Source organism: Megalobrama amblycephala, linkage group LG2 (genome assembly GCF_018812025.1).
Source record: "Megalobrama amblycephala isolate DHTTF-2021 linkage group LG2, ASM1881202v1, whole genome shotgun sequence".
NCBI lineage: Eukaryota > Metazoa > Chordata > Actinopteri > Cypriniformes > Xenocyprididae > Megalobrama > Megalobrama amblycephala.
Window position 1 is genome coordinate 3,625,986 of NC_063045.1, and position 25,052 is coordinate 3,651,037.

Here is a 25,052-nt window from a genome sequence, read left to right on the forward strand (position 1 = left end):
TATTTGGAGTCAGCGACTCTCTGGTTGTTTACCCAGCAGGTCAGAGGGCCGCTACACCGCAGCACTGCAGTGCAAACACACCGCCTGCCACTGAGAGGAACTCATCAGCACATATCTGCTCCAGCACACACACACACTCCATATCTCAAGATTTGTCTCATACAAACACTCAGGCTGTAAAGGACTTCTCCCTTAGATACACTTCAGGTTAGATGATATAGCTTATAATATCTGTGCTTTACCTACAGCAAAGCAGTAGGGCTGCACGATTTATCGCAATTTTATCGCACGCGATTTGGCAAAGGCTGCGATTGTTTTATGCGCAGCTTGTCAGAGCTGTACGGCTCTGTGATCAGTAGTAAATGCTTCTCTATCTGAAAGCCAGAGGGCGCTCTCGCGCAGAAACTACAAATATGCCCTGCTGCCGAAGTAGGACATACGTCATTCCAGGAAAACTCATACTATCGCTGTAGCTGAATGAACAGAAGATTGAAATGTTTTGATTGATTATACATGACTAATAAACACACGACTGCCTTATTCTGTTTAAGCCTTAAATGCATACCTCGGGTCTTCACTACCCTCCTCCTCGTTCATTTTTTAAAGTTAGACATCAACCTTCTTGGTATTCCTCAATCAATTCATTATAAATAATATAACAAGAAAAAAAATCCTAAAATTATAAAAGAATGCCTATTTTTGTATTCATTTTTTGTAAAAAATTGTATAGGGTCGCAAACGACTCGAGGTGTGTATGAGTATCCGTATATTTTTTCTGGACAACAATAATTGAATCTTAGATGACGGAATAAGTGCAATTCACCTTTATTCCACAAGGTGCCAATGTCTGATACACAATGCTGAAGTGACGACTCTTTCAGACGGAAAACGAAATAATAAGAAAAACATGAAATGGCTCAGCGATTTACTGCAGAACAAGTACTGAACGCAATCAAATATGACTGTAACTGTTACTGGATGGATCTGGTGAAGCTGTTAGCGATCGAAATATTGATTTTGAAGATGTTGAAAATTATATAGTTTTGAGAATACATTTGAGATCACAAATTCGTGACCTCAAACATAAAACTAGCCCATTATTTGCTGGATTTACTGGGAAATGAGCTCTGATGAGGACAGTGATGATGGCATAAAACATCTGCTCAAACGGAGTGCTTTCAAGCTCCAAAAGGTAACAAAATATGATTTATTTTATTCTTCTGTAATTGTTACTCTAATATCAGAGGAGTTTTATATTATCGTGACAGGTAGAGATCCTTCCGTGTTAGATATAGATCCGGGTCGATAAAGACCCGAATATGTAAGAATGATTGGCGAAACAGTCATGCATTTAAGGGTTAATTCTGTTTAATTCCGATTAATTGTGCAGCCCTACAAAGCAGACATTGTAGCAAAATACATTCAAAATGTTTAATACTAGCATCAAAAAACAAAGGAAAATAAAAAATAAGTTAAAAAATAATCAAAGGCTTTAAGGCCCATTCACACCAATGACAGATAACTATCACGATAAAGATATCGTTCTGTTTAATATAAGCGTGCACTGCAGTTTTGTCATCTGCGAGATCTAAAAGCGGGATGGATTCTGATTGGCTGTCATTGTTTTTATAATTTATCAGCTGGAAAAAAAAATTTCTGAAAGAGATGCCAATGATTTTGTTTCTCTGTGGTGTTATTCTTGCAGCTGTGGTGTGGATTCTGCTATATTATAACTATTTTCAGAACAATATCTTTATTGTTATATTTATCATCCTTGGTGTGAATGGGCCTTGGCCTTTTCACAGTATTAAATAAACAAATGTTTATAATAAGTGATAAAAACTATAAAAATAGTAATAATAATAAAATAATAATAAAAATACACACATACACACATATTATATATATATATATATATATATATATATATATATATATATATATATATATATATATATATATATATATATATATATAACAACAATAAACAGGAAAATGTTTTTAAATATATTCTGTATATAGTCTCAGAAAAGTAAAAGTAAAAAAACAAACACATAGAATTCACTAAAACAAATATTTATAATAATGATGATAATAATAATAATCATTATTTTTATATACAAATGCATTAATATTATATAATATTGTATATACTATATATATTATATATAAATATATATGGTATTGTTATTATTATTATTATTATTATTATTAATAATACAAGAAGCAAAATGTACATAGTTATAAATAACTAAAAAAACAAGCAATGTTTTATACAGTATATTATTCACTAAAAAATATTCATAGTAATTAATAATGATATTTATAATAATTAAATAAAATTAATAATGAAAATTCATGTCTGAAAATGAAAATTCATGTCTGAATACATGCTTCTTAAAGAATTAGTTCACTTTCAAATGAAAATTAGCCAAAGTTTTACTCACCCTCAAGCCATCCTAGGTGTATTTGACTTTCTTCTTTCTGATGAACACAATCTGAGATATATTAATAAATATCCTGACGCATCCTGAGCTTTATAATGGCAGTGAGCGATACCAACGAGTATGAGCTGAAGAAAGTGTCTCCATCCTCATCCATCCATCATAAATATGTGCTCCACACAGCTCCGGGGGGTTAATAAAGTCCTTCTGAAGCGACGCGATGTGTGTGTGTAAAAAAATATACATATTTAACAAGTTATGAAGTCAAATATCAAGCTTCTGCCTTTTTTTATGGAAAAAGTGTAACATTGAAATACGAAAGGCGGTCTGGCAGAAGCTGGATATTTTACTTTATAACTTGTTATATATGGATTGTTTTTAAATTCTGGATTGTGTTCATCTGAAAGAAGAAAGTCATGTACACCTAGGATGTCTTGAGGGTGAGTAAAGCTTGAGGTAATTTTTATTTTAAAGTGAACTAATCCTTTAAATTGCAAAATCCCCCAGTGTTGGTTGATTATATATTTCGACCAACATTAATCTAGAAGATATTCATGTCCATCTCTCCTCTGTTCAGCTGATGTCGGTGTGTTTGTGACACAGAGTCCGCCCTTTGAACACAATGGAGGGCCAAAACAAACAGGCCCCGTGTGGCAGAGACTCCCACGCCTGCAGGATTTGCCCACAATGCACTGTGCCCTCGAGCGACTCTAACTCAGTCTGGCACAGCAGATCTCCAGCATTCAGACCCGGATCAGGCCTGCGACACACTTCAATAGAGCTCACGGCACATCCACACCCATTCCAGCCCGCCAACCTCACTTCACTGCAAAAACGCTTACGAAATAAAGTCACGGAGAACCGGAGAACCACAGAAGGACAGCATAATGCTTAGATTGAATAAAACGATTAATAAACCAAATAAAAGCCCACCTCTGGATGCTTCATCTACATTAAATGCTTAAAATACCACCATTAATAACCAGAGCATTGATAACTGGAGGACGGAGTCGACGTGACAGAGAGAAGCCATATAATGGGTGTAGTAAAGATTAATGGCTTTGTTTAATTGCAGAGAGCAACAGAAACAAGACCCAAGCGGATGCGGTTCTCATGTTCAATGAGCAGGCATACGGATAAACGCTGTTTACCGGCGGCGAGGGGAAGATGGTGGAGGGTAATAAAGCAGAAATGAGCTCTTTGTGGAGCATGTGCATTACCCGACTCTCAGCTCTACAGCGGCGCGGCATGCAATATTCAGCCGATCGCATTGCTCTGGTTCGCAAATAGCCTGCAGCGACGAGCCCAGATGTGCCGACCTTCTCTGCTCTCCACTTGTTGAGAAGAAACAGGCACCGACCGCAAATAATCTGGGCAAACGCGCCCCGTTCGGCCTCTGATAGCGCCGCAGACTCGAGAGCCTCGTATCTGTGACAGCAAACAAACAGCACACACTCGAATACCTCTGTGTGAAACGCATCGCTGACGGCCGGAAACAAATGAGAAATCACACACAGAAACCAGGCACTGCAAAGAGTTTGATGTTCATACCACCAACGGTTTGTGTCAGATGCTCCCAAAAACTACCTAAACGGACGAAAGGAAGGAGGAAAAAGAAGAAATGTGGCCTCAAAGCATTCAGAAATATACATTAAATCATCAGACAAGAAAAAGCAGTTTATCTTGATGAACGCACATGCCGGATGACAGCCTAGATGATATATATATATATATATATCAAATAAATATAAAATAAAGATATATATATAATAAATGAAGTCCATTAATGATAAATACATACATATTTAAATGTAATATATAATACAATATGTAATGTAAAACAAATACTTTCAATTACATATATAAATACACAAATCTAAATAACATTGCAACTAAAATGTAATATATGTATATATTATTAAAAAAAATATTTTAAAATTAATATTTAAAATTAAAATATATTAAATTATAAATTACTGTATAAATGATATATATATATATATATTGTTATTAAATACATGTTAATATTTATATAATTATATATAAATAATAAATAATAATAATAAAAAATAATTGTTAGTAATTTAATAAATACATAAATATAATATATAATTTAAAAGTAATAGTTGCTATATATAAAATAAAAAAGCACTGTCAATTAATCACCATTAATCGCATTCAAAATAAAAGTTGTGTTTGCATAATATACGTGTTTGTACTGAGTATATTTATTATGTATATATGAATACACACACACACATGTATATATTTAAGAAATATTTACATGCATAAATTATATATAAATATAAATATTTTATATATAAATATATTTTTGTTAAATACATACATGTATGTGTGTGCATTTATATATACGTAATAAATATACTCAGTACAAACACGTATATTATGCAAACACAACTTTTATTTTGAATGCGATTAATGGCGATTAATTGTTTGACAGCGCTAATACATAAATACAATTTCAATTACATATATAAATACACAATATAATAAATATATAACATATACATGTCAAATTGTAATAAAAAAAAGTAAAATATGTTATTAAAATATATATATAAGCATTGGTTGAACCAAAATTAACCATAAATCAACTTTAAAAATAGCTTATTTTCTTTACAATAACTGAAAGTTAATAGGGTCAGATGGTGTTTTTACCTCTCGGATGTTTTAATATTCCTTCTGCTTCATTCTTCGGCTGGTTTTAGTGGTGTTTTCTTCTGCAGCCTCAGTTGCACCTTGATAAAGAGGAGAAAGAAAGAGAAAAGCTAATGAAAAGGACTGACAAATGAACCTGCTTTCTCCTGAGCTCAGAGTGAAGAACGGCAGCTTTCTGAAGATGCTACAGCGACCATTTGGAGGGAAAGGCCCTGATCGCTAGTCCATTGTTACGTAGCCTTGGGTGGCTCCTTCTTTCACCATTTCCAGATTTTCCAGTTGTGATCATGTGGGTAATGTGCAGCTAGAAGTTCACATAGTAACATAGGGCATGTTTTTGACCTGAACGTCACACCAAAACGGTGCTGTCGCCACTGTATCGCTAACACAACGGTAACAGGATTTTGAGCTCAGTAAACTCTTTTGATATCAATTACAGACACAAAACCACACAAATCAAGCTTCATCATCATTGAAATGCTCAAGAGAAGGCCTGAAAATCACAACTTATGTCACTTTCGCTAGTCTATTGCTAACACAACCCAATAAAAGACACAAAATTGAGCTGGAATGCAAAAACACAAAATCAAGCATACTCGCTTCATGTACAGGTATGAAACAACCACACAATATCATCATTTCTGTTAAAATAATTCAAATAATCACAAAAGTACTGGGATAAAAGTTTATAGTTCGGATATAAACACTGATGTCTACGGAAGAGATCAAAATAAAACAAAACTTGGTGCTTCAAATAACGATTGTATCAATTACATCGTTACACCAGTAGGTGCTGACAAGTGACTGTTAAAAAATGTTTTTGTCATTAAATCATTCATTCAAAAACACTAATTCAACCAGTAATGAAACAAAAATCTTTATGAGTCATTGAATCATTCATTCAAAAACACTAATTCAACCAGTAATGAAACAAGAAGTCTTTATGAGTCATTGAATCATTCATTCAAAAACACTAATTCAACCAGTAATGAAACAAAAAATCTATATGACTCATTGAATCATTCATTCAAAAACCCTAATTCAACCAGTAATGAAACAAAAATCTTTATGAGTCATTGAATCATTCATTCAAAAACACTAATTCAACCAGTAATGAAACAAAAATCTATATGAGTCATTGAATCATTCATTCAAAAACACTAATTCAACCAGTAATGAAACAAAAATCTTTATGAGTCATTGAATCATTCATTCAAAAACCCTAATTCAACCAGTAATGAAACGAAAAATCTTTATGAGTCATTGAATCATTCATTCAAAAACACTAATTCAACCAGTAATGAAACAAAAAATCTATATGAGTCATTAAATCATTCATTCAAAAACACTAATTCAACCAGTAATGAAACACAAATCTTTATGAGTCATTAAATCATTCATTCAAAAACCCTAATTCAACCAGTAATGAAACAAAAAATCTTTATGAGTCATTAAATCATTCATTCAAAAACACTAATTCAACCAGTAATGAAACAAAAATCTTTATGAGTCATTGAATCATTCATTCAAAAACACTAATTCAACCAGTAATGAAACAAAAAATCTATATGAGTCATTAAATCATTCATTCAAAAACACTAATTCAACCAGTAATGAAACAAAAAATCTTTATGAGTCATTGAATCATTCATTCAAAAACCCTAATTCAACCAGTAATGAAACAAAAAATCTTTATGAGTCATTAAATCATTCATTCAAAAACCCTAATTCAACCAGTAATGAAACAAAAAATCTTTATGAGTCATTAAATCATTCATTCAAAAACACTAATTCAACCAGTAATGAAACAAAAATCTTTATGAGTCATTAAATCATTCATTCAAAAACACTAATTCAACCAGTAATGAAACAAAAATCTTTATGAGTCATTGAATCATTCATTCAAAAACCCTAATTCAACCAGTAATGAAACAAAAAATCTTTATGAGTCATTGAATCATTCATTCAAAAACACTAATTCAACCAGTAATGAAACAAAAAATCTATATGAGTCATTGAATCATTCATTCAAAAACCCTAATTCAACCAGTAATGAAACAAAAAATCTTTATGAGTCATTAAATCATTCATTCAAAAACACTAATTCAACCAGTAATGAAACAAAAATCTATATGAGTCATTAAATCATTCATTCAAAAACACTAATTCAACCAGTAATGAAACAAAAATCTTTATGAGTCATTGAATCATTCATTCAAAAACCCTAATTCAACCAGTAATGAAACAAAAAATCTTTATGAGTCATTGAATCATTCATTCAAAAACACTAATTCAACCAGTAATGAAACAAAAAATCTATATGAGTCATTGTATCATTCATTCAAAAACACTAATTCAACCAGTAATGAAACAAAAAATCTTTATGAGTCATTGAATCATTCATTCAAAAACACTAATTCAACCAGTAATGAAACAAAAATCTATATGAGCCATTGAATCATTCATTCAAAAACACTAATTCAACCAGTAATGAAACAAAAATCTTTATGAGTCATTGAATCATTCATTCAAAAACCCTAATTCAACCAGTAATGAAACAAAAAATCTATATGAGTCATTGAATCATTCATTCAAAAACACTAATTCAACCAGTAATGAAACAAAAATCTATATGATTCATTGAATCATTCATTCAAAAACACTAATTCAACCAGTAATGAAACAAAAAATCTATATGAGTCATTGAATCATTCATTCAAAAACCCTAATTCAACCAGTAATGAAACAAAAAATCTTTATGAGTCATTGAATCATTCATTCAAAAACACTAATTCAACCAGTAATGAAACAAAAAATCTATATGAGTCATTGAATCATTCATTCAAAAACACTAATTCAACCAGTAATGAAACAAAAAATCTTTATGAGTCATTGAATCATTCATTCAAAAACACTAATTCAACCAGTAATGAAACAAGAAGTCTTTATGAGTGAGTCATTGAATCATTCATTCAAGAGATTTGTACAAAAACACTGATTCATCCAGTAATGAAACAAGTGAAGTCATTGAATCATTCATTCAAACCGTTTTTTTTTTTAATAATAATTCATTCACATTAAACATTTTAAATAGACGGCAGCAATAGGCATTTTGTCAGAACCTCTAGTAAATTATTTGTTATTTTGTTTAGTTGCCTGTTCAGAATCTCTGTTTGTATCGTAATTCTCAATTCATCCAGAATCACGCAGCTCTACTTTCACTGTTGCGATGCAATGCATACTTGTGTCGTATTATGAATGCAGACACATTTTATAAGACAAAAACAAAATAAAGTTTCCTCGCTTTGTAAATGTTTAACGAAATGCCATTTTCATTAATTTATCACGAACACAACAGATTTTGAGTTCATGTTGCGATGGAATGCTTACTTGTGTTGTATTATCAATTGCAACAACACACCAAATCAAGTCTCCTCGCTTTTTAAACGTTCAACAGAATGCAACTTTCGCTAGTTTATTGCAAAAAAATGCAATGTATACTTGTAAAATGTGCCTGTATTCATAATACGACACAACAACACAAAAACACACAAAATCAAGTGTCCTTACGTTATAAATGTTTAACAAAACGCCACTTTCTCTAGTTTATCGCAAAGACAACATTTTCAGTGCCTATTGCGATGCAATGCATACTTGTGTCGTATTATGAATACAGGCACATTTTACTACACAAAAAACACAAAATCGAGCGTCCTCGCCTTTTAAACGTTCAACAAAATGCCATTTTCGCTAGTTTATTGCGAACAAAATGGGACTTCTTATGTCGTTTTGCAAATGCAGGCACATTTTACAAAAACAAACAAACAAAAAAAAAAAAACAAGTGTCTTCACTTTGTAAATATTTAAGGAAAAGCCACTTTTGCTACTTTATCGCAAAGACAACATTTTGAGCTTCTGTTGCCATGCAATGCATTATGACTTGCAGATACATTTTACTATGCAAAAACAAAAAAACAAGCATCCTCGCATTGTACATGTGTAACGAAATGCCACTTTTGCTACTCTATCACAACATTTTGAGTTCCTGTTGCAATCCATACTTCTGGTATCGTATTATGAATGCAGACACATTTTACAACACAAAAACACAACATCAAGCATCCTCGAATTGCAAATTTTCACTTTCGCTAGTTTATCGCTAAGACAACATTTTGAGTTCCTGTTTTGTGATGCAATGCATTGTGTCATATTATGACTTGCATACACATTTTACTACACAAAAACACACAAAATTGACTGTCCTCACCTTTTAAATGTTCAACAAAATGCCACTTTCGCTAGTTTATTACGAACAAAACAGTAACGGGACTTTGAGCTCCTGTTACGATGCAATGCATACTTCTTGTGTCGTTTTGCAAATGCAGGCACATTTTACAAAAACAAACAAACAAACAAACAAAAAAACAAGCGTCTTCACTTTGTAAATATTTAACGAAAAGCCACTTTTGCTACTCTATCGCAAAGACAACATTTTGAGCTTCTGTTGCCATGCAATGCATTATGACTCGCAGATACATTTTACTATGCAAAAACAAAAAAACAAGCATCCTCGCATTGTACATGTGTAACGAAATGCCACTTTTGCTACTCTATCGCAAAGACAACATTTTGAGTTCCTGTTGCAATGCATACTTGTATCGTATTATGAATGCAGACACATTTTACTACACAAAAACACACAAAATCGACTGTCCTCGCCTTTTAAACGTTCAACAAAACGCCACTTTCGCTAGTTTATTGCGAACAAAACAGTAACGGGACTTTGAGGTCCTGTTGCAATGCACTGCATACTTGTGTCATCTTATGAATTCAGGCACATTTTACAACACAAAAACACAACATCAAGCATCCTCGAATTGCAAATGTTCACTTTCGCTAGTTTATCGCCAAGACAACATTTTGAGTTCCTGTTTTGTGATGCAATGCATTGTCGTTTTATGACTTGCAGATACATTTTACAACGCAAAAACACACCAAATCAAGTCTCCTCATTTTTTAAATGTCCAGCGAAACACCACTTTGGCTAGTTTATTGCTTCCTCGCCGTTTAAAAGCTTTTACGCTCTTGTTGTGCCGTCGGAAGCGAGTTTTATTCCTCCCTTTATCTCTCTGCTCATCCCTCTCCCTGCCCGTAGACAAGCCTCAGCCTCCTCTGGGGACACGGTTTCCACGACAACCAGCCAGCCAGCAGGCGGACATGATTCCTCGTCCTGACGGGACGCTTTAATTCGAGACTACCCAATCATAACAGCTGAGTGCCGAGAGAAGTCCCACAAGGCCCCGGGGCAGGGAGGGAAGGGCGCGTGACGCCCTCTCTGCTTTCGCTGCCAAAGCGAGCGGGAATTTGTTTAATGTACGACATTTATTCAGCGCCCACACGCTGGCGCACTACCGCTCCCTCACTGCAGACACTCCCTCTGTCAGATGCTTCATTAATCAGGCTGAATATAGCATAGATGTGAGCTAACGCTAGCGCTAGCCCGCCAGGGGACGTGACAGTACATTAGCCTCAATGTTAAGAGAGGGTCTGTGATGAATCGGACCGCTCGCTCGCGATTCGAACGGGTCGTGCACTTGAGCGCACACTAACAAGAGTCTGAATGTAGCTGGTTTTCTCAGGACGCTCTGGCACGGGCGCCGGTCAGCGCAGCGACAGATGGCGGAGCATCATGGTGCAGGGTAAATTGGGAGATGGTGGAAGCGTGATGAAAAACAGTGTGCAAAAGGCTTCATCGGAACACGCAGAAGAGAGAGAAGCAGCTTCACACACTGATTCTTCATTAAATTAGAATGAAACAAATCAATCAAATTCAGCAGCACTTCACCTGAAGACTCTGTATGATGCATTATAAAAGTATTCCTAAAACACACTGAATCATGTTTAATTTTTGATAAATGATTGTAAGATAATATAAGTTAATAATAATAATAATAATGCATTATAAAGTTATTCGTAATACACACATAAACATGTTTTATTTTTATTTTTTTTTTAAATAACTGTTTATTGCTGTTTTAATAATCAGTTTTAAAGAACATTTCTATGTATTAGGCATAGTCATCTGTGATTGTGAGATTCCAGCATTCCCATTCCCGTCAGTGAACACGGATCTGCAGTAGGAGCACGGCTGACATTGAGTGTTGTGTCGGCGCATCGAGCTCAAGCCCCAGAGGTCACGGCACAATGAAGAGCAAATTGATTCAGTTAGCGGATAAATAGATCGCGCACCAAAGTCAGGGAAAACTTATGGCTAGTGTTTTTTCATCTGCGCTCCTGGGAACGCTTCCTTGATGTCGTCCGGATACTGGAGCTCCTGCTAATATTCACACACAAGATCTCGTTCATATCTCTATTGTTTTCTCAGCACCGACATGAAGACGTCTGCTGAAGTCTGACTCCACACGGATCTCAGAAGAGATCTCAATCTCATTATGAACATTTCTCATCAGACGATCGGAACTACTTCTACATCATACGACTACTGACTCTTTATAGGAGAAACATCTGAGACAAAGATGATGTTAAAATCAGACAACTGAGAACTCTGAGAACAAGGTCGACTTAACCACTCAAGAATAAATATTTTTGTTAAATATTAAATATATCAATATAATATAATAATATTAAATGTATTAATAATATATTAAATATTATAAATATCATAATTATTATTCATACATAACATATTAATATAATGCATATGTACTTATTATTATTAATGTTGTCAATTAACCACTAAATAAATAAATATTAGTTAATTTAATTTTGATACTACTAAATATTTAAATATTAATATAGTATATTAATATTAAATAATTTAATATTAATATATTGTAATAAATATTACAATTCCACTTAATATATATATAACACATTAATATAATTCATATGTAATTATTAGCATTATTATTATTAAACTACCTAAATAACATCAATAAAATTAAATAAACATTTGTTCTCAATTTTGTTAAAGTACATACTAAATATTTAAATATATTAATATAATATATTAATATTAAATAATGTATTATTAATATATTAATATTAAATATTAAAATGATTGCATTTAATATATAACAAATTAATATAATTCATATATGTAATTATTATTATTATTATTATTAGGCTAATTTAGCCACTAACTAACTAAAATAAAATAATAAATATCTATCATCAAGTAATTATGTTTAAGTACACACTAAATATTTAAATATATTTATTAATCTAATATATTAATATTCAACAATGTATTATTAATATAAAATATTACAATTATTACAATGAATATATAACACATTAATATAATACGTATATGCAATTTTTATTATTATTATTATTATTATTATTATTATTATTATTAGGTCAATTTAACCACTAACTAAAATATATATTAATAAATATAATAAATAAAAAAATGAATAAATATTTGTTATCAATTAATTTTGTACACACTAAATATTTAAATATATTTATTATTAGTAGTAGTAATTGTAGTAATATAGTATAATAATATTAAATAATTTGTATTGACATATTAATATTAAATATTAAAATGATTGCATTTAATATATAACAAATCAATATAATTCATATATGTAATTATTATTATTATTATTAGGCTAATTTAGCCACTAACTAACTAAAATAAAAGAATAAATATATATCATCAAGTAATTATGTTTAAGTACACACTAAATATTTAAATATATTAATTAATCTAATATATTAATATTCAACAATGTATTATTAATATAAAATATTACAATTATTACAATGAATATATAACACATTAATATAATACGTATATACAATTTTATTATTATTATTATTATTAGGTCAATTTAACCACTAAGAAACTAACTAAAATATATATTAATAAATATAATAAATAAAAAAATGAATAAATATTTGTTATCAATTAATTTTGTACAAATTAAATATTTAAATATATTTATTAGTAGTAGTAGTAGTTGTAGTAATATATTATAATAATATTAAATAATTTGTATTGACATATTAATGTTAAATATTAAAATGATTACAATTAATATAAAACACCAACATGATATGTAACTATTAATGTTATTATTATTATAATAAAAAGTAACATTTGCATTACTTTAAAATGATTAAAAGCAATATAGAGTGAAATATGACCGGGACATGTTCTTGTGAACTCTAGCGTTTACGAACAGTGACATTTGACGGATTCACTCCCTCCTGTCTTGTTTTCTCCGGGAATAAATCTCTCCATCCCAAGCTATTCCGACTCAGGTTTTATTAGTGGGCCTGTTTTGGACAGATAAATGCCACTACTCTCCCTTTAAAAATAGCCAGCTTTTCCGCAACTGCAAAAAAATAATAATTACTGCGCAGCCTGTCAAATGAAAAGAAGCGCTGTTCTTGTTGCAGTTGCTGTTGATCCGGGCCAATCTGGACGGGACAGAGGCTTCGCTGCATCGGACAGCTGTGCGCTCAATAACGCCAGGCCAAATGAGCAGATCTTAAGAGCGCCGTAATGATCATCATGGAGCTCTAAAACACTGCAAATAAATTAATTGTTTTGAGTTGTTTAATCAAAGTAATCTCATTGCCCTTCGCTGACATTGTGACACTGGGAACGGCGCTCTGTCGCAGATGTGCCCCAGCCGGAGGAACGGACACGTCGGATTAATTACGATAAATCAGTCAGCCCACACCTGTTTACAGCCGGCCGGCCGGCCAAAAGCCTCATCGCTCATGTTCTGCAACCCTGGAAAGCTTTTCAGCGGCGCTCGTGCTGTTTTCTGAGCACATGGACGACGTCTCCTTTCTCTGGGCGTTTGCTTAAAGAGGCCATATTATGCTCTTTTACAAAGCCTTGATGTTGTTTTCAGGTTTTCATTGGGTTTCATGCGTGTATTTAGAATGCTAGCAATGAAATAAACCTTAGCAAGACAAATAAAAGTTGAGAGACATGACACACAAAATCCACTGCTGCTAAACAAGATATTGAGGGGAAATGCATTTGAAGAGAGTTTATAAGTCTGCACACACTTCACATTATTAACATGTCAGCATGAAATTAATCAAAGCTTTCTTATGAATATATAATCTGTGTTTATCCCGCACTAGCAGAGGGGGTGCTATAGAAAAATCATTTAGTTTATTAATACTAGATCATTCTCGCCTCAGGATTTGTGCCACGGAATTCCAGCCTGCCTTTGACCTCGGGAACGCCGGACCAGAGCCGGATCATCCACGCTAATCCGCACTCATTAGAAATGAGCCGTATGATACCGCCGCACCCCTATCCCGTCTGCGGATAAATAGCGGCTTTGATGGCGAATTAATAAAAATACTACGACCCTGTAAATAACCCCCACCACTCACGCACGCAGGAGCCAAAAAAGTGCTTATAATGATGATTGCAATGACAACATCTGCATTATCTCGGGAAGAGGGAGCGGCGGTTGTGATTTCGAGGGGATCCGGAGGCTTTTAACCAAATGAAAAGGCCTGAAGTAGTTTACTGCGGCGTGCGAGGCATTGACATTCTGAAGCGGCTCTCGCACTCTCTTTCCCGCTCACAGGGCACGACACTATATCAGATCATTTTCGAGGAGATTGTCAAGGCAAATAACACGGCGAAAGAGGAGCGGGGTGCGTTGTTAAAGCCGTCTATCTTTCTCTGAAAGAAATGTACTCAGTCAGGAGGTACGCAGATTGATTCTCAAGACCGGTGGATCTAAACTAGCAGGTTATGAACCAATCAGAACTGACTATTTTAGGGAAAATGGAGGGAAAACGATGCTGAATGCTAATAAGGATATGCGGCAAGTGTTGGGGATAGTTGCTTTTAAATTAATGCATTACAATATTGCATTACTCCCTAAAAAAAGTAACTAATTGCATTACTTGGTTACTTTTTTTTGGAAAGCAATGCATTATGTTAGTTTTGCGTTACTTTTTCTCATCTGGTCTGGACTGTTTGTTTGTTCGTTTGTTTTTATAACAACAAAAATGTTCGATGTTTGGCAAGTGTAAAGGTCCTTTCACAGCCTCAGGCTGAAGGAAATGAAAATTCACGCCTGAACAGTAGAGGGCGCAGCTCAAACAAACAAGGCTTTCAGCAGTGCTGCTATTCTGCATCAAAGAAGAATAGGGCATAAAGAGTAAATATATATATATTATGTTGATATTTTGTTGTAAATTTAAAAGTAATGCGTTACTTTACTAGTTACTTATTTGAAAAAGTAACTGATATTTTGTTGTAAATTTAGAAGTAACTTTAGTTACTTGTTACTTGAGAAAAGTAATTTGATTACGTAACTTGCATTACTTGTAATGCGTAACCCCCAACACTGTATGCGGCTAACTTTATAATCGTGAAATAAAATAAACGGCCTTCAAAAGAGCAGAAAAATGCTTTCCGTATCTTTTGCTGCTGACGTCAAAGGTCGTGCGTCTAATAAAACTCTATTCATACTTCTGCTTTTGTTTATACATTAGCTATACTTACAAAAGTGTCGCTCTCAATCCAGAGAATCTGATTGGACAAAAATATTGTCTGCAATATTTCCCAGAGGAGAAAGACTGTAGTACATCTAAGTTTTAGGCATATCTTTAAGGCAGCACAATAAACACCACCATAAATGTCAACGTTAACACGTTAATGCATCCGATTAATGCAAAATAATGACTGAAGCACGTGAAATTGCGTCATTAACGTAATTTACGCCACACAGTTATATGATCTGAGTTTATCAAACTGAGCATCTACAATGGCGCAAGCACCTGTAACCCTGCTAGGTGAAAATTTCTACTCTAATCCGATTTCGCATCTATTTTTGCAATCAGATAATTTTAAGTTGCTAAACTCAGGGAAAGTTTTCAGTTATCCAGTAAGTGAATTAATTTAAATAATCAGTCAAAAACAGAGCTAATGTAAAGAAAACCAGGCATATTTTATCAGAAATAGCATAGGGAATAGAAACTCACGTTGCGTTTTCAGTGAATTATTAATTCCAGTGTGTGTTTTGCTTTAAAACACGAACTCTGTCGTAATCTGTGATTGTTTCTGAAGCACGCGAGCCCTGTGTGAAATACAGACTGAACGTCAAAACATCCCACTGTTGGCCAGACGATACGCAAACTATGTTTCTCGGCTAGATAAAACAAACCAGCGTCTCGCTAGTAAAGTTTTGATGAATGTGGATTTTTATCAAGGTAAAGACGATTGCGGTGACGTACAGTAAGCACACGTAGTTTCAGTACATTCACGTTGTTTCCACACACGTTCAGGATAATGTTCTTATCTGTGATGTGTATGTTGCTGTGTTTAGTAATTCTGAATGGATTGGTTTGCTGTAGTAGGCATACAGTATGCAGTCAGGTCAAGGCGGTTGGTTTAGGGTTTTTTGGTATCTCCATGTGGTTCTGTTCAGTATCACATCTTGACTTGTCTAAACTAAACTAAAGTGTTTTCTGTAATGTTTTTTTTTGTTTGTTTGTTTTCATGGGTGATTTGGTGTGCTTAAAGGTGCCCTAGAATTAAAAATTGAATTTATCTTGGCATAGTTGAATAACAAGAGTTCAGTACATGGAAATGACATACAGTGAGTCTCAAACTCCATTGTTTCCTCCTTCTTATGTAAATCTCATTTGTTTAAAAGACCTCCGAAGAACAGGCGAATCTCAACATAACACAGACTGTTACGTAACAGTCGGGATCATTAATATGTACGCCCCCAATATTTGCATATGCCAGCCCATGATCGAGGGATTAGACAAGGGCAGCCAGTATTAACATCTGGATCTGTGCACAGCTGAATCATCAGACTAGGTAAGTGTAACGGAGGCCAGCTAGTAGTTGCTGTGCGAGTAAACCTCACTCCTCTGATCTCAAGAGATGCTCTAGCGACTGACGCTAGGGGTTGCAGCCTTTAGCCTCTTTGTTAGAGCGTCCGACTCCCATGCCGGAGACCCAGGTTTGAGACCCGCGTAGGGCGGGGTGAGAAGGACCTGGACTAGAGGGGTTACATAAGCAAGCAAGAACAATAGCGAAAAATAGCAGATGGAGCGATAATAACTGACATGATCCATGATATCATGATATTTTTAGTGATATTTGTAAATTGTCTTTCTAAATGTTTCGTTAGCATGTTGCTAATGTACTGTTAAATGTGGTTAAAGTTACCATCGTTTCTTACTGTATTCACGGAGACAAGACTGTCGTTATTTTCAATTTTTAAACACTTGCAGTCTGTATAATTCATAAACACAACTTCATTCTTTATAAATCTCTCCAACAGTGTGTAATGTTAGCTTTAGCCACGGAGCACTATCAAACTCATTCAGAATCAAATGTAAACATCCAACTAAATACCATACTTACGCGATTAGACATGCTGCATGACGAACACTTTGTAAAGATCCATTTTGAGGGTTATATTACCTGTGTGAACTTTGTTTATGCTATTAAAGGCAAGCGTGAGCTCCGGGGGCGGGGAGCACGAGAGAATGAATACGCAGCCTGAATCGGCGCATATTTAATGATGCCCCAAAATAGGCAGTTAAAAAAATTACTTTTCAGGGGACACCTTAGACTTATATTACATCTTTTGAAAAGACGTTCTACGCCACCTTTAAATTTATGAATTATATGGACTCTTTATATCATTTGGTTATTAAAGTGTCCTTCTTTGGAAATACACCTAAATTTACCTATAAAAAAGCTTGCAGAAAATACAGTTTTAATTATAGCAAATGATGACAAAATGGACATGTTAAACAAGATAAATGGTGTATGCTTGATTTCACAATAAGAGCGTGAATAATCGCACAAAAAGTTTCTTTAACAATTAAGTCTAGAACTACTGGACACTTTTTATGTCTGATCTTAAGACCATTTTGGATGTTTTCTGGTTCAGCTGGGCCATTTGATGTCCAGTCTGGATGGTAAAGTGAAACTAGTAGAGAAGCACTGATCTAGATCTCGATCAACTCAATATCCTGCTGTCACTCAGGACGTCCCATTTTCCTCCCAGTTCACCTGGCACCTACCGAAATAACCCATCGCTCCTTAAATAAATTACTGCTATGCTATCCTCCTCCTTAGATGTGATCTTTGTTCCTGTGGAAATTAAAAATTTAAGCCCATTTAGCAAGGTGCCCGGAGTAACTGGAAGCAGCGCGGTCTCGATGTAATCAGCAGCTCGACTCTGTGTGAGTAATGGCAATAGTTACTTCAGCCTCAGACGGAGGAGAAGCCAGATATGAATCTACCTCAGCTCTAATTGATTTATACACCATTTTATTGCCAGATTCCTCTCAGCTCCCATTATGAAAATATACAGCCCAGACAGCAAACAAATAGAGCCATTACTTACGCGACTCACTGCTTCAGAAAGAGCTCCCCGACCGAACAAAGCAGCGCGGCCGAATCCAAAAGTAGGACAACTTGAAGAGGACTGGGTTTTGCGTCGGTTCAAAGTATGAAGGCTGAGTGTTTTCTCTCTGATCGCGTGTGACGGCCTGCTGAGGCCCAACTACAAAGCCACTGAGAATGAGTCTCCTACTACAAGGCAGTCAGTCGAAAAGAGAAATGGAGCAAGATATCTGTCAGAAACCTGGCCAGCACATACTTCACACGCTAATCTACAGGACAAAGAAGTCAACTACATTTTGAATGAAGAAAAAGAGACTTTTTTTTACACTTGACAATTAAATCATTTTATCTCCACACTCTGATGACTGTAATGCAACTAGATTTTATTTTATTTTTCATTATTGCCAACACATAATTCTCATTACGATTTTTTACATTATTATATATATATTTTTCTTTTTCATTATTACCAATGGATGATTCTCATTATTGAGAATTTATTATATTTTATTATTATTATTATTATTATATTACTACTTCATTGTTGTTCCATTTTTGATTTCATTATTGTTAACACAATTCTGTAAAGATTTTTACAATTTTTATTATTATTTTATTTTATTATTAATATTATTAATGAACACAACGCACGTGCTAATTGTGACGTATTAGCGCTAGAGGCTCGTCCTAGTCTATTTCTTCTATTATTCGCTAGTCTCGCGTAGCCAGACTTTTAGACTGACGGCAGAAGGTCTGGACTCTATCGCAGCTTTCATTGGTCAAGGACCGCGCAAGAGGACGTTTGACTGACATGTAACGCAACCAATCACAGTTCGTTTTGTTCCGCGTCATGTTTAGTGGCGTGAAAAGTCGATGTCCCTACAATAACAGACCGGCGTGCATCTAATAAATTATTCATTCAAGAATGTTGTGCATGTTTACTGCAACAGTGTAGCCACGAACTTTACATACTTTTGAAAATCCAGCGTTTAGTTGATCCTGGTTAGCGCACAGTTATAAACACGACGGCGTTCTTCTTCCATGAGGGGGTTTGGCTTCACAGCATTTGTTTCCAGGCGGATCGTTAAAGAACGCAACACACACATCTCCCGGACATCCTGTAGAATTCAACCAACCAGACGACTTTGAAAATCCTGAAGTGTTTCCAGTTTAGTGCACCATATGCATCAGACGTTCAGCCAACGTAGGCGTGACGTCTGAGGCTGAGACTGCTTATTCGCTAATGCTAACATACACCATCTCTCGGTCCTGACCTCCATAGCCACTGATAAATAAAAGCGAGCACGTTCGATGGATTGGAGATTCAGTCAAGAGCGATGTTAGCTCCTAGCGTTCGGCATGATAGCATCTCTGTGGGGATTCATTAAAAGAGCGCTTGAAAGAGGAAAGCGTTAGGAAGAGCGCGATGATCTGATAACAACGCAGAGGTCCTCCAGTGTTCAGGGTCACCGGGGAGCTGCTTTTCTCTAGCTGGATTAAACTAATCAAAACATGAATCGCACTTAAAGCGGCAGCGGCGGCTCCGGTGGCCTCTCGTCCGTGAGATAATTAGACAGGAGGTGAACGGGTGTGTGTGTTTCCCACAGCCTCACCTACACCATCGATTCTCCATCCTTCACGCTTCCACATGGCCTTTCTGTGTGTCTTCACAATTCCCAGTAGCAACACACTAGAATTTACTGAGGAGAAACGAACCCTTGCTACTCATCTAGGCCAAATGCTAAACACAACAAATGCTAATACAACAATACTTTTTTTCCATATTAGAATACAGAGAATGGGATTGTTTTTACATTACATTAATGAGAATATTTGGATGAAATGTGCCTAATGTTTTAAAAAGAAAAACATTTTAAAATTGTAAAATGATTGTATTATTATTTAATATTATATTTAATATAATAAATATAATCAATATAATTATAGTATTTTAAATTTTCTTAAAGAAAAATATTTTAAAAAATATGTATTATTATTTTAATGATAATACTATAATGATATTATTTACTAATTTATTTACATTTACTTTATTATTATTAATATGAACAACAATTTATATAATAATTAATTAAATTAAAATAAAAATTTGAAAATGTTATAGTTAATACAATTATATTATTTTCTTAAAAAGAAATATGATTACAAACATCTAAATATTATTAAATATTAATATATTTACATTTTCCTTTTTAAAGAAAAATATGATTGAAAAATGTTATTATTAATGTAATTAATATAATATTATATTTTTAAAATAAAAAATATTATCAAAAAGCATTCAAATGTTTATTATTATTATTATTATTATATTTATAATGAAAATTATAAATGGGGAAAATATTAAATTTGTATAATTATATAATATTGTATATTATATTAAATTGCATAATGAAAAATATGAATACAAACATGAAAATGTTTATTATTAAAGAAATAATAAAAAATTAAGAAAATTTTAACTCAAAGAAAATAATGAAATAATGAAACAATATTATTATTAATTTAATAAATATAGTATTATATTTTATGGATATGAGTGAATATAAATTAAATGTATTGTTATTATTATTATTAATATTATGTTTTATTTTATAAACATAATTGAAATAAAAATATACATGAAATTATTTGGAAAACGAACCATTATTAATTATTATTTATCACGTTTTTGGGAGGGGATCTATCCTTTCTGAGAAGCAACATGCAAGAATTTGCTAAGGAGAAACAAAAGCTTTCTACTCATCTAGGCCAAATGCTAAAGCCTATGTGTGAGGCCAAGTATGCCGGCACGGATGAACCGACCATCCTGGGAATATGGGTTAGGAGTGAGGGAATGCGTCTTAAGAGCTTAGTGCAGGAAAAACACAACTGTAGGTTACAGGCAGACAGTCCATTAAACGAGTCATCAGCGCACATTAGGACTGGCGTCAGCAATCCGGCTCTCCGGGAACAGATGGAGGGGCAGCAGATGAAGGACTTGCAATAAAATTAGCATTTAATAATATTAATGTTTAAAATGAATCAATAATTAAATATTAATATTAAATAGTAAGCCTTGAGTACCTAAACTGATTGATTCATTCATTAAAAAATTGAATCAGTTCATAAGAGTCATTCGGTTGCGAATCAAAATAGACACGAGGACGATAAGATGTAAAACATTTTTAATATAATTTAACACCATCTATCTATGTTATTACAAATGAAGTATGACGAAGATTGATTATAGTTTTATCACTAATCTTATCAATATGGCTAAAACCAATTAGCTTTCAGGATTACTTAACTGGCACGCTCAACTTGAAAAGTCAAGGCTCAAAGAGATTCCCTAGTCTCCTGCTAGTAATTATGACACTGTGGTGGCGTTCATCTCGTAAATACGATCATTCTGACATGACTTGAAGGCAGCATCAACGCTAATGCTAATCTGAAAGGATGATTAATTCTACTGCGGGCAAACATTACACACTTTTAAAATTTCAAGAACCATTTGCATCTACCAAATTTATCTAAGTACAGTAAACGTGACTGAACAGCTTAATCTGGACCAAACGAATACGTACCTAAAATATAATGAAAATCTCTACACTTCTTCAAAATTGTAAATATATCAAAGATTATTAGAGTATGTGTTTTCAAGAAAAAACTATTAAAACATTACTTTTAAGTACTAAAACATTGAAGTACTAAAATTATTAACATTTTGTGAGCGAACTCAATGTTTCTTGGGCAAAACACAAACAAGTGCAAAGTTTGAATGCAAAGTTTCTCAGGGAAATAAACATTTTACGAGTGAATGCAAAGTTTCTCAGGGGAACGCAAACATTTTTTCAAGCAAACACAAAGTTTCTTGTGGAAATGCAAACATTTTTCGAGCAAACGCAAAGTTTCTCGGGGAAACGCAATCATTTTTCTAGCAAACGCAAAGCTTTTCAGGGGAACGCAAACATTTTTCGAGCAAACGCAAAGTTTCTTTGTGGAATGCAAACATTTTGTAAGTGAACGCAAAGTTTCTCAGGGGAACTCAAAATATTTTTCAAGCGAACACAAAGTTTCTCAGGTAAGCAAACATTTTGTGAGCAAACGCAAAGCTTTTCAGGGGAACGCAAACATTTTGTGAGTGAACGCAAAGTTTCTTGGGGGAACGCAAACATTTCGCGAGCAAACGCAAAGTTTCTCAGGGGAACGCAAACATTTTGTGAGCAAACGCAAAGTTTCTCAGGGGAACGCAAACATTTCGCGAGCAAACGCAAAGTATCTCAGGGTAACGCTATAATTTTTCGAGCAAACGCAAAGTTTATCGGGGAAACGCAAACATTTTTCATGCAAACGCAAAGTTTCTTGGTGGAATGCAAACATTTTGTGAGTGAACGCAAAGTTTCTCGGGAACTCAAAATATTTTGTGAGCAAACGCAAAGTTTCTCAGGGGAACGCAATTATTTTTCGAGCAAACGCAAAGTTTCTCAGGGGAACTCAAAATATTTTGCAAGTGAATGCAAAGTTTCTCGGGGAAACGCAAACATTTTTCGAGCAAACGCAAAGTTTCTCGGGGAAACGCAAACATTTTTCATCCAAACGCAAAGTTTCTGGGGGGAACACGAACATTTTGCGAGTGAACGCAAAGTTTCTCAGGGGAACGCAATTATTTTTCGAGCAAATGCAAAGTTTCTCGGGGAAACGCAAACATTTTTCATCCAAACGCAAAGTTTCTGGGGGGAACACAAACATTTTGCGAGTGAACGCAAAGTTTCTTGGAGAACGCAAACATTTTTCATGCAAACGCAAAGTTTCTGGGGGGAACACAAATATTTTGGGAGCGAACGCAAAGTTTCTCAGGGGAACGCAATTATTTTTCGAGCAAACGCAAAGTTTCTCGGGGAAACGCAAACATTTTTCATCCAAACGCAAAGTTTCTGGGGGGAACACAAACATTTTGCGAGTGAACGCAAAGTTTCTTGGAGAACGCAAACATTTTTCATGCAAACGCAAAGTTTCTGGGGGGAACACAAATATTTTGCGAGTGAACGCAAAGTTTCTCAGGGGAACGCAATTATTTTTCGAGCAAACGCAAAGTTTCTCAGGGGAACTCAAAATATTTTGCAAGTGAACGCAAAGTTTCTCAGGGGAACGCAAACATTTTTCAAGCAAACGCAAAGTTTCTCGGGGAAACGCAAACATTTTTCATGCAAACGCAAAGTTTCTGGAGGGAACACAAACATTTTGCGAGTGAACGCAAAGTTTCTCAGGGGAGCTCAAAATATTTTGCGAGTGAACGCAAAGTTTCTCAGGGGAACGCAATTATTTTTCGAGCAAACGCAAAGTTGCTCAGGGGAACTCAAAATATTTTGCAAGTGAACGTAAAGTTTCTCGGGGAAACGCAAACATTTTTCATGCAAACGCAAAGTTTCTTGGAGGAACGCAAACATTTTGTGAGTGAATGCAAACATTTTTCAAGCAAACGCAAAGTATCTTGGGGAAATGCAAATGATGTGAGTAAACGCAAAGTTTTTCAGGGAAACGCAAAAGTTTTCTGAATGAACGTAAAGTTTCTCAGTGGAAAACGACAACATTAATATAATTTTTCCTCCCATCTCATATTTTTTTCCATAAACATGTCCCTTTAGGGGCTCTGTATTCTTCAGTGTAGACAGCAGTTACACAGAAAAACAAAAAGAAGTTTAATTGTACACGAGGCTAACCAGTAGACTGCTTTACAACAATAATTACTAGCTTTGTGACATGGACTTATTGATAAGTCACTCTCTGGGGAGTGTGCGCTACGTGAGTGAGCTAGCATTAGCCAAAGAGTTGGTAAACCGCTTGATCTCGAGAAACCCTGCTGCATGTTATCGACCCTGAATCTCATTACGTTCTTGATGGACAAAGTCAAATGCGAACACAGTGCTTCGCCTCCTTCCTTCCTTCCGTCCGCTACCTTCCCAGAATCCCATTTAAAGATTTGTATCCATCACTGTTTACTCTCAACATGCACTTATACAGCGCAAAGGAAAGTGGAAGGAAAAACCACTTAAAAAGGGAGAGCGAGGTAACAGCGAACATCACCATAACCAGGATGCAATTCATCCAAATTCAATTTCTGTCTGATTTAAAGCAAGTACAGCGAATGTGTAAAACGAGGCTTTTATGGGAATTGATCCTCACTTTCCATGCTGCGTCCAGACCGGCTCTGGCTTATTTGTATTCCAGTGTAGCGACCAGCATCCCTGCTAAAAGCCTCACTCGCCGCCTGTCGTGAGCTGGAATACATGTAGCCGAGTTGAAACACAGACTATAGGATACTGGACAACATGTCACTGTCACTCAATGCCACATCTGCACCACACAATAGTTTTATGCTAAGAAACAATGTGTGTTCTGGCATTTCTGTTGCTGTATTATGGGTAAGTACATAATTGTAAATATTTTTTACATAAAAAGTTTACTTTTTTACATAAGAAAAATTCCAAAACCACAAGCTCACAAGCTGAATCATCAAAGGACAACTAACAAAAAATAAT

At 34.5% G+C, this 25,052-nt stretch overlaps 1 protein-coding gene across 2 annotated transcripts in view; it reads right to left on the reverse strand.

Moving 5' to 3' along the window:
- The window catches only part of ptprsa (protein tyrosine phosphatase receptor type Sa), a 224,388-nt gene that overhangs the window by 166,358 nt on the left and 32,978 nt on the right, over positions 1-25,052 (reverse strand). Inside the window, exon 2 of one of the 2 annotated variants that reach the window (XM_048182139.1) lies at positions 5,124-5,203. The gene's annotated coding sequence lies outside the window, so the exon portion shown is untranslated. Of the gene's footprint in view, positions 1-3,995; positions 4,014-5,123; positions 5,204-25,052 lie in introns of those variants that run through there. The other variant, XM_048182140.1, reaches the window with a different exon arrangement.